The following is a 13,143-nucleotide window of genomic DNA, read 5'->3' as shown; positions in this document are numbered from 1 at the left end:
TCCACCACAGAGCCGCCCCCCCGTAGCGAACACCACAGCACCCACCCAACATCCCCACATCTCTGTCCCCAAGACATGTCAATCAGCAGTGTGCCCACCTGTACAGAAACCCCAGTCCACACCTCACAGCCAAGACAATCAGGGTTCTGGGGTCAGTGGCAGTGGGCACACCGTTCAGGGGACAGAGGCACAGTGGGACAGGGACACTCGGAGGACAGCTGTGCGCCAGGAGGAGGACAGGCCCAGGGAACTGACTGTCCGGGGGCACTTACTAATGTCCTGGGGGTTTACCAACAACCCGAGGAAAGATGCGCCAGATTCTTAACAACATGCAGGAAAACCAGCGACTGCAGGAGCTACACCATCAGGAGATCAGGAAAGATTTGCAGGCCCTCAACACCACCATGGTCTCCATAGCAGGGGTGCTGGTGATATGGCCAAATTCATGAGGGAATATACAGCACACCAGCGGGCCCCTTCCACTAGTCAGTCAACTGAACAGCCTACCACATCTGCTGCAGCTAGTGGACAGGAGGCCCTGCCACAGGACCCACAGACCACCAGCACCCCTCCCCCTGCAGAAGGTGAACCACCCCGCAAACTGTCCCTTCGGCCCAGACAGATGCCAGAGACACTTGCCAAGACCACTGCCAGAAAATGAGACCCTCATGAATGTTCCTCTTGTGTTCCACTGGCTCCCACTGTCTACTCTGAACTGCCATTGCTCCCCTTCCTATGGCCCATTGGACACTGGACCTGTGCTATAAACAGACTGGACCAATACCCTGGACTTACCTCTACCATCACCCCATTCCATTGCACTATTCCTTCTATAAATTGAACTACAATAAACACACTTGGACACAACTTGAGTGATAGTGCTTTATGTGATGAAAATGTGCAATTATGTTAACAGTTACATCTCGTGCAATTGACATATTGAGAACATTGGCTGTGACATTCCTGCTGCCAAGCATACTGTCACTTGGAAAGAACCAGTTGCCAGGAAATGGAGCACTGATAGAACTTGCACAAGAGGGAGGATCCCAGTGGGATGACGGATAGCTGATATCAGATCAGGCTCCAATTGCGTACACAGCTCTGTGATTGTTGCCCTGTCCAGTCTATAGGTCAGTATTATATGCCTGTCCTCCAGTGTACCCAAGTCCACAAGGGGTCTGTACACAGGGTCTTGCCTCCTCCTCCTATTCCTCCACAGTGGTAGGTATCTAAGGGACACAAGAGTAAGAAGGGTGTCACAAATTTAACAATGAATCCACCACCCCAGAGTAACTGAGCATGTATGTAAGCGGACAATCTGAATGGCGATGTATGTACAATTCACAGCAATTATGCATTTTCCAGTTTCTGATTGTTGTCCACCACCATAAAATGGCGACTGCCTGTCCTGCAAGTATGGACAGGTGGAAGTGATGTAACTCTGCTGGCGTTGGGCGTCATGGCGGACGGCGGTCTTGCACCGCTCATCGTCATTGGCTAAAATGGGGCTCTATGGAGTACTGTGTCCAATGGGGATCACCGGTGGCGGTGACGGTGTACACTGCCGCAGGTGTGATCGCCATTTTCTATCTATAACCTCACTTGATTCCTGACTTTCCACAGGACAACACCTACACTGGGTGTGCTGCTGTGACCTGTGTCTGGATCCTGCCATGGCCTGTTTGACAGGGGAAAGGGCCCCTGCCTTCCCTTCGGAGGAGTTAGAGCGCCTGGTGGATGGGGTCCTACACCTGTATGGACAGCTGTTTGGACCTCCAGACCAACAGGTGAGTACACCATGGGGACGATGCATGCGACAAGGTGTGGGGTATGTCTGGTGGTAGTGTACATGAAGGGCTCCGGGTGATGTGTGTGCCCACGGAGATGGAAATGTAATTTGTGGGCCATATGTGTGACAGGCAGGATTGTATGGTTAATGGTGTCCTCCTGTCTATATTACCTCTGCAGGTCAGCGCCCATCAGAAGAAGGGGTTGTGGCGTGCCATCGCCAAGAAGGTGCGGACCCTGGGGGTCTATAGCAGGCGGAGCACCCACTGCAGGGAAAGGACCTGATACGCTGGGCCCGGAAGACCGCGGAGGCCCAGCGGGGATGAACTCCCAACGAGGACGGGTTGCCAGTCGGAACCTGACCCCCCCTGATGGCCCGCATACTGGTGGTGGCCTAACCAGAGCTGGATGAGTGCTTGAGGGCAGCACAGCAGCCACAAGGGGGTGAGTACAGTGAGAGTGACAACCATTTTTGTTGGCTGGCATGGGATCCTGGTGCTGGGTTTCAGTTAATGGGTAGCCCTTAATACCAGCTCAGAAACTGTTGCATGGTCCATCTCCAGGTAAATGGGTGTATAGCAAAACCTTGTAACCTAGCTAGGTGGCATTCCATGTCAAGACAGGGCTTAGTGGGTCCCAGGAGGTGTGCAGTTGGCGGTATCTGGCTCACATATTGCTGTGGTACCTAGCCAATGGAATGCCACTGCAATGCTTTGTGCTCAATCCTGATCCCTGTGTGTGATGGTAATCTGTATGCCATCTGTGGTGTTGGTGCTGTTATTGACCCAGTGCTCCCTTTTCCTCCCCCCCCATATTTTCTTCTGTTATCCTGTCCATGGGTGCATTAGTATCATCTGGCGGAGGAACAGGAGGACTGGCGACTGAGGGAGTTGCATCCCACAGGACTCAGAGTCCACCGACGCCGAGGGCATCAGTGGGATGGAGGGCGAGGGGAGCACCACAGCGGAGACAGGAGGTGACAACACTGACTCTGATTCCTCCTCCAATGGGAGCTCCCTGGTGGTGGCGGACACCTCTGGAACAACCCCAGCTACAAGTACAGCCGCCACCCCCGTACCAGCACCACCCTCCCAGTAGCCCCCGCCGAGTTGCCGGTGCCCGCTCACCCAGGAGGGTGGGCATCTCCTTCGCCCCAAGCACCTCAGGCCCTGCCCCAGTGAGCCCTGCTGCCCTCAGTGAGGAGGCTTATTGACCTCCTGAGATCCATCTATGTAGGGCAGTCAACCATAGTGAATGCCATCCAGGGGCTGGCATCCCAGTTGCAGCAATGAAATGTATACCTGTATGGCATCCACGGTGGGTTGGCGGCCCTACAGAGATCGTTTCAGGCACTGGCCTCCTCTCTGATGGCAGCCAGTGTCCCTGTTCCTAATGTCCCCCCTCCAACTTCCCAGTCCCAGTCTTCTCAACCCATCATATGCACACATACAGACAAGCATGCACACAAAACATCACACAGTAGCACAGTCAAACACAGGCAGCACACTTCAGGCCACAAGCACTCACACAAACAACAGACAGTGGCACACACAACAACATCCACTGTCTCCCTCTCCTCCCTCAGTCACATCCGAACTCACATCTGCATGCACTGCATCAACAGCCATCACCACATCAGGAAGCACACACACATCACTTGCAGACACCTCCACAACATCCATCCATGCGTCCCCTTTGTCCTCTCCCACCCTGTCTGCCCCCTTCCTAAGAGACACAAACGCATGCACTCAGACTCCCAACAGCCATCCACCTCACACACGCACACTTCCCATGCACCTGTACCCAAGTCCAGCAGACGTACACCCCCCAAAACCACTCCCTCAACCTCCACTCCCATATCCCACCCCAACATCCCTAAGAAACTTTTCCTGGCACATCTTGACCTCTTCCCTCCCCCTCCAATGCCCCCCCATCCTGCCCGTAAGTGCAGGGTCCCAACTACCCAGCACCCATCTCTGCCAAACAGTCTGCCATTACTCCCACCAGATCATCCGCTGCTGGCACAAAGGGGCCCCAGCGTGTGATGGCTGCAACTCCTACTGTGAGCACACCTCCGTCTCAGAAAGGGAGGACTAGGGTGGTGAAACTGGGACAGTGGCGGCACCTCCCAGTCCTGGAGGCAAGGACACAAGTGACATGTCAAAGGCCAAGGGGACTCATCACAAGAGAGGACACATGGATCCTCCTCCACCACCAAAGAAAGGGAAGGTTCCCACTCCACCACCAAAGAAAGGGACGGTTCCCACTCCACCACCAAAAAGAGGCAAGAAGCCCCCTCCACCAGCAGAGGGCAAGGAGCCCCCCCCTCCAGCAGAGGCAGCCAGGGTCACACCTCCACCAGCAGTGGGCAAGGAGCCCTCACCTCCAGCAGAGTTAACCAGGGTTACACCTCCACCAGCAGTGGGCAAGGAGCCCTCACCTCCAGTGGAGGCAGCCAGGGTTACACCTCCACCAGAATTGGGCAAGGGGCTCTCACTTCCAGCAGAGGCACAGCAGCCCTCACCTCCAGCAGAGGGCATGTAGGCCACCCTTCGGGGACTGTTGTGCAAGGAGCCCCACCAGAACCAGTGGGCATGTTACCCACTTCAGAGACTTTCCAGGAGGGCCATGGCGTAGAAGAGCATCAGGAAGATTTGAAGTTCCGGTTCCATGGTGGTGGCAGTCTCCTCTGTGTCCCGGATGGTGAGTCTTTCCTCTTGTGTGCAGTGTTTCCGCCAGGCTTCTGATGGCGTTGGTACCGCCCTGGAAATCCTGGCGGTTTGCTATGTTATATTATGGTGGGCGGTACCTTGCCTTCCGCCGTGGTCAGTGGTGTTCAGGCCCTGGCGGTTGGTATGGTACACTGCCTGTCTATGGGAGGTGTCACCGCCATGGTCATAATTTGGTGGTAATTACCGCCAGCCTGTTGGCGATATTAACGGCACTTTTACAGTCACCCCCAGTGTCATAATGAGGGCCAATGTCTGGTAATGAAAAATCAATCATACTAGTGATACACAATTTTGGCCCTCATTACAACATTGCAATATTGTACCGCCATCAGGCCGCCAATGTGGCCTGAAATAAGCCGCATGTAATTTGTCATCCCCGCTGGGACAGAGTTTCAGCCTGCCGGCTCAGCGGGGAGTACGGCCATAGATTGAAGCCGGATCATAATGGAGCCAGCGGCAATGTAGCGGCGCGGAGGGGGCAGCAGCACCAGCACCTGTCGCGCTATCCACTGCACGTAATTTGGGCAGTGGATTGCGCGATGGTCAGTGCAGGGGCCCCCAGCCCCCCCCCCCCCCCCCCCGGAGTCATCCATTCCGCCAGCTGTTCCATGGCGGTATTTACCGCCATGGAACGGCTGGTGGATTACAACCGCCATGACCGCCATGGCGGTGGCCTGGCGGTCAATGTGGTATGACCGTGGCGAGAGCGCCACGGTCATACTGCGGGCTTTAGTACCGCCAGCCTGTTGGTGGTGCTAACGCCTGACCGCCAGGGTTGTCATGAGGCCCTTTGTGTCCTTTTGGAAAAAATTCTTACCATCTGAGATGGGAGAAATGCCCTCTCCAAGATGGTGGTTCTGCAGAGATAATTAAATTTTTTTGCTAATTTACCTGAGAAATTGCTTGGAAATCACCATCATGGCTGATGTCATGCTGAATCATTTGCAATCATTCTGTTTATCCATGATGTATACAGCCTCACTGCTTTCACGTCTCTGACATACTTAGTCTCACTTTCATGCTTAGCAGAACTAAGCTGGGACTTAGGTAGTTTACATTTCCTGTATCTTTTTCAAGGTACTTTCCTGTTCTTCTCATGAGAAAGATGTGCACCTGCTCTCTGGGTTTTGGTTTCTGTCAAGTTTTCTTGCTTGACACAGTTCTTTAAAAAATCTATTAAAAAGATTACGCACATTAGTGGGGTATTTGCATTAGATGCTCACAACTAATGGAGAGGAGAAGCAAATGTTTTGCATAGCGATATCAAATTTGTTTGTTTTGCTGAATAAATCTGTGCAAACTTCACTAAGACACATGAGTACGAAGACTTCTATTTTCTTTAGCTTATTGAGTTTTTCTGGAAATCCAACAGCAGAATTGTAGCTTTATGGCAGCACCGATTGCCAATGGAAGGCGGTGATCTGAAGACTTTGAGCTCTACTTGTTACTGCCTCTGCTTCAGAGAACTGGCAGGTGGTTGGCTTCAACAGAAGAAAGATAGCTTCAGGAAAGCTCCAATTTATTAAGGAAGGAGGTGGTTTGTGTACACCAAATTACGGTCTCTACTATTTACTGACTCAACTTCACTAAAAGGTCGAAATGGTACTGGCACAAGAGGAAATCAATATATGCCAACTCAATAGAGTCGTCAGTAGGGTGAAGTAAACTGGCAAACGTCATATGGGGAAAAACAGAAATTCGGACAGGGAATTGCACAATTGGCCACGTTGTAGTACTGCTGGTAGAAATACAAAGAGAATAATGGTTGTAGTGTGAGTTCCTGAGTTACTATTGTGGTGCAAGTCTATAAGGCTTCCTAGACTTAGTAACAACCAGAACTCGAGAAAGAAATATAGAGTCAGAGAATGTCTTGACAACTTACCCATTAAACGCATCTTTAAAAGATGCCTTAAAAAACAACGCAAATGTTGACAAATACCACAATGTTAATGAGACCGGATTTTAGAACACAGTTGTTGAGGAAACGCCTCCGAAAGACTATGCCCATGGCTCTGAAGAGTAGCGTCTCCACTACACATGTTAAATTCAGCTTTTGGACTAACAAGCAAAACAACTGGACAAATAGTGTTTTGCTCTATGCTCCAGTATCCATAATAAATCTGGTGATGATATATCTTGCGGGGATCCTTAAAGGAATCACAATTATTTTTGCATCAGTATTGAAGCTCCTGCTGGTCTGCCACCATGCACTTCTTTGTTTCTACACTTCAAATCCTGTAGGCTTCAGTGCCATAAGGACTGATTTCACCATAACTATTGTGGCATGCTCCGTGTTAATTTGGTATCAATCACTGCTGGACTCTGAGCAGGGTCTAGTGCCAATTTAGAGATACCTCTAGGCCTTGACAAAGCTCCAAATGCAGTTGGCAGCAGGTTCCATTAATACACGGATATAGACTAGTGCTGATGTCAAATCAGTAGGTGATGTATAAAATAGTAGAACATTATCGAATTTTAGCTACCCTCACACAAACTGAAGTATACAAAAATGCTTATATTAATATTGGATGGAATGCTTATATTAATATTTGTCACTAGAAATTGCTTGGGTCGACATCCCAGTCCATCCTTATTTTGCACACTAGGCCGCCTCAGTTTGGAGCCAGCCATGTGCAAATCAGTCTTGACTCTTCTCCAGTAGGAACAGTCCAGCCCAAACTGCCAGGGCAGATCCTCCCTGAACCAGAACACAAGCAACTCCAGACCAGTTACACCCTGATTGGTGCTCATTAGTAGGGTGCTGCTTGATTCTAGTGGCACAGTGAGCACAGGAGCCAAGACAAGGCATATCTATCTCACGTAGGGTATTGCACTGAAGTATACAAAAATTGATGGAGTGAATGCTTGAAATAATCTCAGCCACTGGAATTACTCAGGGTGCATCCCAGGTGTAAGGAAATGCCTCCTTGGAATGGTTACCCCCCTGACTTTTTGCCTTTGCTGATGCTAAGTTATGATTTAAAAGTGTGCTGGGACCCTGCTAACCAGGCCCCAACACCAGTGTTCTTTCCCTAAACTGTACCTTTGTCTCCACATTTGGCACAACCCTGGCACTCAGGTCAGTCCCTTGTAACTGGTACCCCTGGTACCAAGGGCCCTGATGCCAGGGAATGTCTCTAAGGGCTGCAGCATGTCTTATGCCACCCTAGGGACCCCTCACTCAGCACATACACACTGCTTCACAGCTTGTGTGTGCAGGTGGGGAGAAAAAGACTAAGTCGACATGGCACTCCCCTTAGAGTGCCATGCCAACCTCACACTGCCTGTGGCATAGGTAAGTCACCCCTCTAGCAGGCCTTACAGCCTTGAAGCAGGGTGCACTATACCACAGGTGAGGGCATATGTGCATGAGCACTATGCTCCTACAGTGTCTAAGCAAAACCTTAGACAGTGCAGGGTAGCCATAAGAGTATATGGTCTGGGAGTCTGTCAAACACGAACTCCACAGCACCATAATGGCTACACTGAGAACTGGGAAGTTTGGTATCAAACTTCTAAGCACAATAAATGCACACTGATGCCAGTGTGCAATTTGTTGTAAAATACACCCAGAGGGCATCTTAGAGATGCCCCCTGAAAACATACCCGACTTCCAGTGTGGGCTGACTAGTTTTTGCCAGCCTGCCACACACCAGACATGTTGCTGGCCACATGGTGCGAGTGCCTTTGTCACTCTGTGGCCAGGAACAAAGCCTGTACTGGGTGGAGGTGCATCTCACCTCCCCCTGCAGGAACTGTAACACCTGGTGGTGAGCCTCAAAGGCTCACCCCCCTTTGTTACAACACCACAGGGCATCCCAGCTAGTGGAGATGCCCGCCCCTCCGGCCACTGCCCCCTCTTTTGGCGGCAAGGCTGGAGGAGATAATTAGAAAAACAAGGAGGAGTCACCCACCAGTCAGGACAGCCCCTAAGGTGTCCTGAGCTGAGGTGACTCTTACTTTTAGAAATCCTCCATCTTGTGGATGGAGGATTCCCCCAATAGGATTAGGGATGTGTCCCCCTCCCAACAGGGAGGAGGCAGAAAGAGGGTGTAGCCACCCTCAAGGACAGTAGCCATTGGGTACTGCCCTCCCAGACCTAAACACCCCCCTAAATTCAGTATCTAGGGGCCCCCAGAACCGAGGAAGATAGATTCCTGCAACCTAAAGAAGAAGAAGAAGAACTGCTGACCTGAAGCCCTGCAGTGAAGACGGAGACGACAACTGATTTGGCCCCAGCCCTACCGGCCTGTCTCCCAACTTCAAAGAAAACTGCAACAGCGACGCATCCAACAGGGACCAGCGACCTCTGAAGCCTCAGAAGACTGCCCTGCACCCAAAGGACCAAGAAACTCCTGTGAACAGCGGCTCTGTTCAAAATCCTGCACCTTCTTGCAACAAAGAAACAACTTCAAGGACTTCATGTTTCCCGCCAGAAGCGTGAGATTTTCTACTCTGCACCCGACGCCCCCGCTCGACCTGCGGAAAACCAACACTACAGTGAGAACTCCCCGGCGACTGCGAACCCGTGAGTAGCCAGAGTTGACCCCCCCCCAAGGCCCCACAGCGACACCTGCAGAGGAAATCCAGAGGCTCCCCCTGACCGCGACTGCCTGTAACAAGGGACCCGACGCCTGGAACCAACACTGCACCCGCAGCCCCCAGGACCTGAAGGAACCGAACTCCAGTGCAGGAGCGACCCCCAGGCGACCTTCTGCCTAGCCCAGGTGGTGGCTACCCTGTGGAGCCCCCCCGTGCCTGCCTGCATCGTTGAAGAGACCCACAGGTCTCCCCATTGCTTTCTACACAAAACCAGACGCCTGTTTGCACTCTGCACCCGGCCGCCCCTGTGCCGCTGAGGGTGTACTTTCGGTGCCTGCTTCTGCCCCCCCCCATTGCACTACAAAACCCCCCTGGTCTGCCCTCTGAGGACACGGGTGGCAGACTGGAACCGGGGCACCCCTGTTTCTATTGAAGCCTATGTATTTTGGGCACCTCTTTGACCTCTGCACCTGACCGGCCCTGAGCTGCTGGTGTGGTAACTTTGGGGTTGCCTTGAACCCCCAACGGTGGGCTACCTTGGACCCAACTTTGAACCCTGTAAGTGTTTTACTTACCTGTGAACTTAACATTTACTTACCTCCCCAGGAACTGTTGATTTTTGCACAGTGTCCACTTTTAAAATAGCTTGCCATTTTTGTCAAAACTGTACATGCTATTGTGATTATTCAAAGTTCCTAGAATACCTGCGTGAAATACCTTTCAGTTGAAGTATTACTTGAAAATCTTGAACCTGTGGTTCTTAAAATAAACTAAGAAAATATATTTTTCTATATAAAAACCTATTGGCCAGGAGTAAGTCTTTGAGTGTGTGTTCCTCATTTATTGCCTGTGTGTGTACAACAAGTGCTTAGCACTACCTTCTGATAAGCCTACTGCTCGACCACACTACCACAAAATAGAGCATTAGAATTATCTCTTTTTGCCACTATCTTACCTCTAAGGGAAACCCTTGGACTCTGTGCAGAATATTTCTTACTTTGAAATAGTATATGCAGAGCCAACTTCCTACACCAGGCCATTGTTATTGTGCACACCATGACGCCTCAGTTTGGACCCAGCCATTTGCAAATCAGTCTTGACCAAGCTCCATTAGGAACAGTCCAGCCTGAAGTGCCGGGCCATGTCATCCGGGAACCAAATGACAAACAACCCAAGGCCAGTTTTACCCTGATTAGGGCTCATCAGACAGTGCAGATTGGTTCCAGTGGCACAGAGAGCACAGGACAAACATTAGGCATACAAGCTGGACAGTTTCTTTCCTATGGCTCCATCACAAGAGCAATCCAATTGACATGAAACAGCGAAGCAACAGAACCGCAAAGAAGAGAGATTTTACATTCTCTGTTTAGGTAGGGGAAACAGGAAGACATGATTCAATATTATACAATACACAACTTAAATTGTCTAAGGGATACCTCACTCATGTGAGAGATAAGTGGAAGCAGGAATATTTGGGACATGGTGTGCAGCATGAGTATTAAGATAACAATCTACAGCGTGCACAAACACATGGTATAAAACAAATGCAGTATTAGTTACACAGTAAGTACGTAACCCTCTGAAATATATGGAAGATGTACCCTAAATAGTACAATAAGTGCTGTAGCTGTAAGGAAGAGGATGCAGACGTTTTTCCCATGGTCTGGAACTGTCCAATGATAGAGGAATATTAAGTAACGGTTACTTATACCATAACAGAACTGACAGGATAGGCAAATGTACTACAGCTAGATGTTTCACTGTTGGGTTTTCTGATCATATCTGTAATGGAGAGGGTCAGCTTTTTTATTCTGGCTTTCTTACTGGGCAAACACCAACTAAAGAAACTATGGAGGCCAGCTCGTGTCACAATCATCAAGCAGCAGGTGACTAAACTACAGAGGAAAAATACGATCCTCTCAAATATATAAAGAAAGAGTGGAAAAATACATTCAAGATACAGATATGGGTTAAACAATGGCTGAAAATAACAGGTAAGAAAGAAAACAGTAGACAACCATCAGCATAGCTATATATATAGCAAGTATTCTGCATTTTATACTGACTGGGCTGTCCCCATCTGAAGATCTAATTTAGGTCTGCAGTGTTAAGAAGAAAACCCTGAGCACATTATACGGAACTCATTACACTTACCCCTGCCTACTGCAGGAAAAGCTTTACTTGTCTTTCCAACTTGGTAAAAACCACAAAGAAGGTTTGTTACTATCCTGGAACATTGTGTCTGACCAAGATCCAACCTATTACACGATTTGGTTTTCCTTATGCAGGAATATATCTCAGCAGAATCTTATTCAGGAAATAAGGATTTCCAAATATTCCTCCAGAGAAAACAATTTGGCCCACTTAAGTGCCAAAGAAAATGCCAATCAAGTCCTTAGAAAACTCATCACATACAATGTCATTGTTTATTGGTCTACAGTTGTTATCGCCCTTACAGTGCACAGGTTGAACTGATAGCTGGGGATCATTACTCCTTTTATTGGTTGAAGTTACTTTACATTTCAGTTGTTTTAAATATTTCAGAGAATGATTTTGAGAGTTTTGGTTTAGCATATGAGGTATAAAATTGTTATTGTTTATTTTCTTTGACAGGTATGAGCGTACATGGATATCACAGTCCTTTCCCTACATCAATATCATGCAAAAAGATGTAAAGCGAAATACTGCAACACCTTACTGTTTTACAGAGAAAGGGAGCATGTAGCGCAGATGATAAGAAGTAACAGACGTGACAGGGAAGAGCTGCCACCACATGAAGTCGTCCAGCATTTAAAGGGCTTCCGAGGAAAAACGGTTGTCATGTAAATGAGCACATGGTATCCTGGGGGGGGGGGGGGGGGGGGCGGGCTTATAAGAAGAAAGCGGCTATTAAGACTGACAGTAGATATGGGACACAAAAGAGGGAGAACTAACAGTAGCAGGACAGGAAAGAAAGACCCGATAGACTACAGCCTAGGGAAAAACGGCTTAACAACGGAAAGTATGACAGCGGAAGAAAACGAATGTATGGAATCAGAAAAAAGCAATATATTAAATAACGAGGATATACAGTGCACAGAAGGAAACGACACTTAATTAGTATATGAAGAAACTAACAAAAAGAGGATGCCGCTGAAAAAGGCAACTAATTTATGATAGAAGTGGAGCAGAATGAATAGAAAAAAGCAGGGCTATGAGAAGAACATATACCACCCCTCACCAGTGCATGTCATAATCAGAATTCGAAAGAACCCCAAAACCCATCAAAACGAGAAGATACTTCCCGAACTCGTGACTTACCTCTAATGTAACAGCGGACAGACTTAAGCCCCCACAATCTTCGTCTCTGTTTCGACCCCCCAAAAAGTACTTATTAAAATTGAAGGACATGACAGCCAATTGAAAAGGTACATTATTCTGAGTGACTTCCTAAAAACGGTTGTGATTGGTTAGAAAAATGGCCCGCCCACACGGGCCAGCAGCCCCGGAAAACAACACCTAGTCACCCGGAAATGACCGCACCATCCTAAATTAGGCCGGTCAAATCATCAGAGTACATTTATCAGACCTTTGCACTAATTTGAGCTCCAGGGATCATGACCGTCAATCTCCGGGATCTGGCGGGAATTATAGTTGCCTTTTGATATTGCCCATGAGCTACAACGAGACAGCGTCGCTTTTTTCTAGTTATATAGCTAACTCGGCACAGGGGAGCGTTTTACATGAGCACCACGTACATTACACACGGTCACATTCTTTTCTTAGGCACGGGACATTAAATGATTTGTCCAGAATCAGATAATGTTGACAGAACGCCGGAATTCTAGCCTGGTTCCCTCACTGTAAGGTCGGTAGCTGTGGCTGTAAGCCACATCCCCTCCGCATGCCAAGACAATTATGTTTTTGTGATTAGTGGATTTAATTGGCATGCTTTTTCGTTGATGTATATAAAACCTGCATGGACATTGCTGTTCTGCTTTAAGATTGAATGGAGATGGCATATCTTATTGTCTGGGTTTATGTAACGTATCGTTGACAAGGCGCTGAAGCACATTGGTAGACCTGTAACATGCTATACCAT

The 13,143-nt window shown here is 49.0% G+C and overlaps 1 protein-coding gene across 1 annotated transcript in view; it reads right to left on the bottom strand.

Moving 5' to 3' along the window:
* The window catches only part of UBXN2A (UBX domain protein 2A), a 99,051-nt gene extending 86,559 nt beyond the window's left edge, over positions 1-12,492 (bottom strand). Inside the window, exon 1 of the mRNA XM_069236019.1 lies at positions 12,363-12,492. The gene's annotated coding sequence lies outside the window, so the exon portion shown is untranslated. The remainder of the gene's footprint in view (positions 1-12,362) is intronic.
* Between the last annotated feature and the right edge of the window lie 651 nt (positions 12,493-13,143).

This window comes from Pleurodeles waltl, chromosome 5 (genome assembly GCF_031143425.1).
Source record: "Pleurodeles waltl isolate 20211129_DDA chromosome 5, aPleWal1.hap1.20221129, whole genome shotgun sequence".
Taxonomy (NCBI): Eukaryota; Metazoa; Chordata; class Amphibia; order Caudata; family Salamandridae; genus Pleurodeles; species Pleurodeles waltl.
This window is presented reverse-complemented; position numbering and strand designations above follow the sequence as displayed.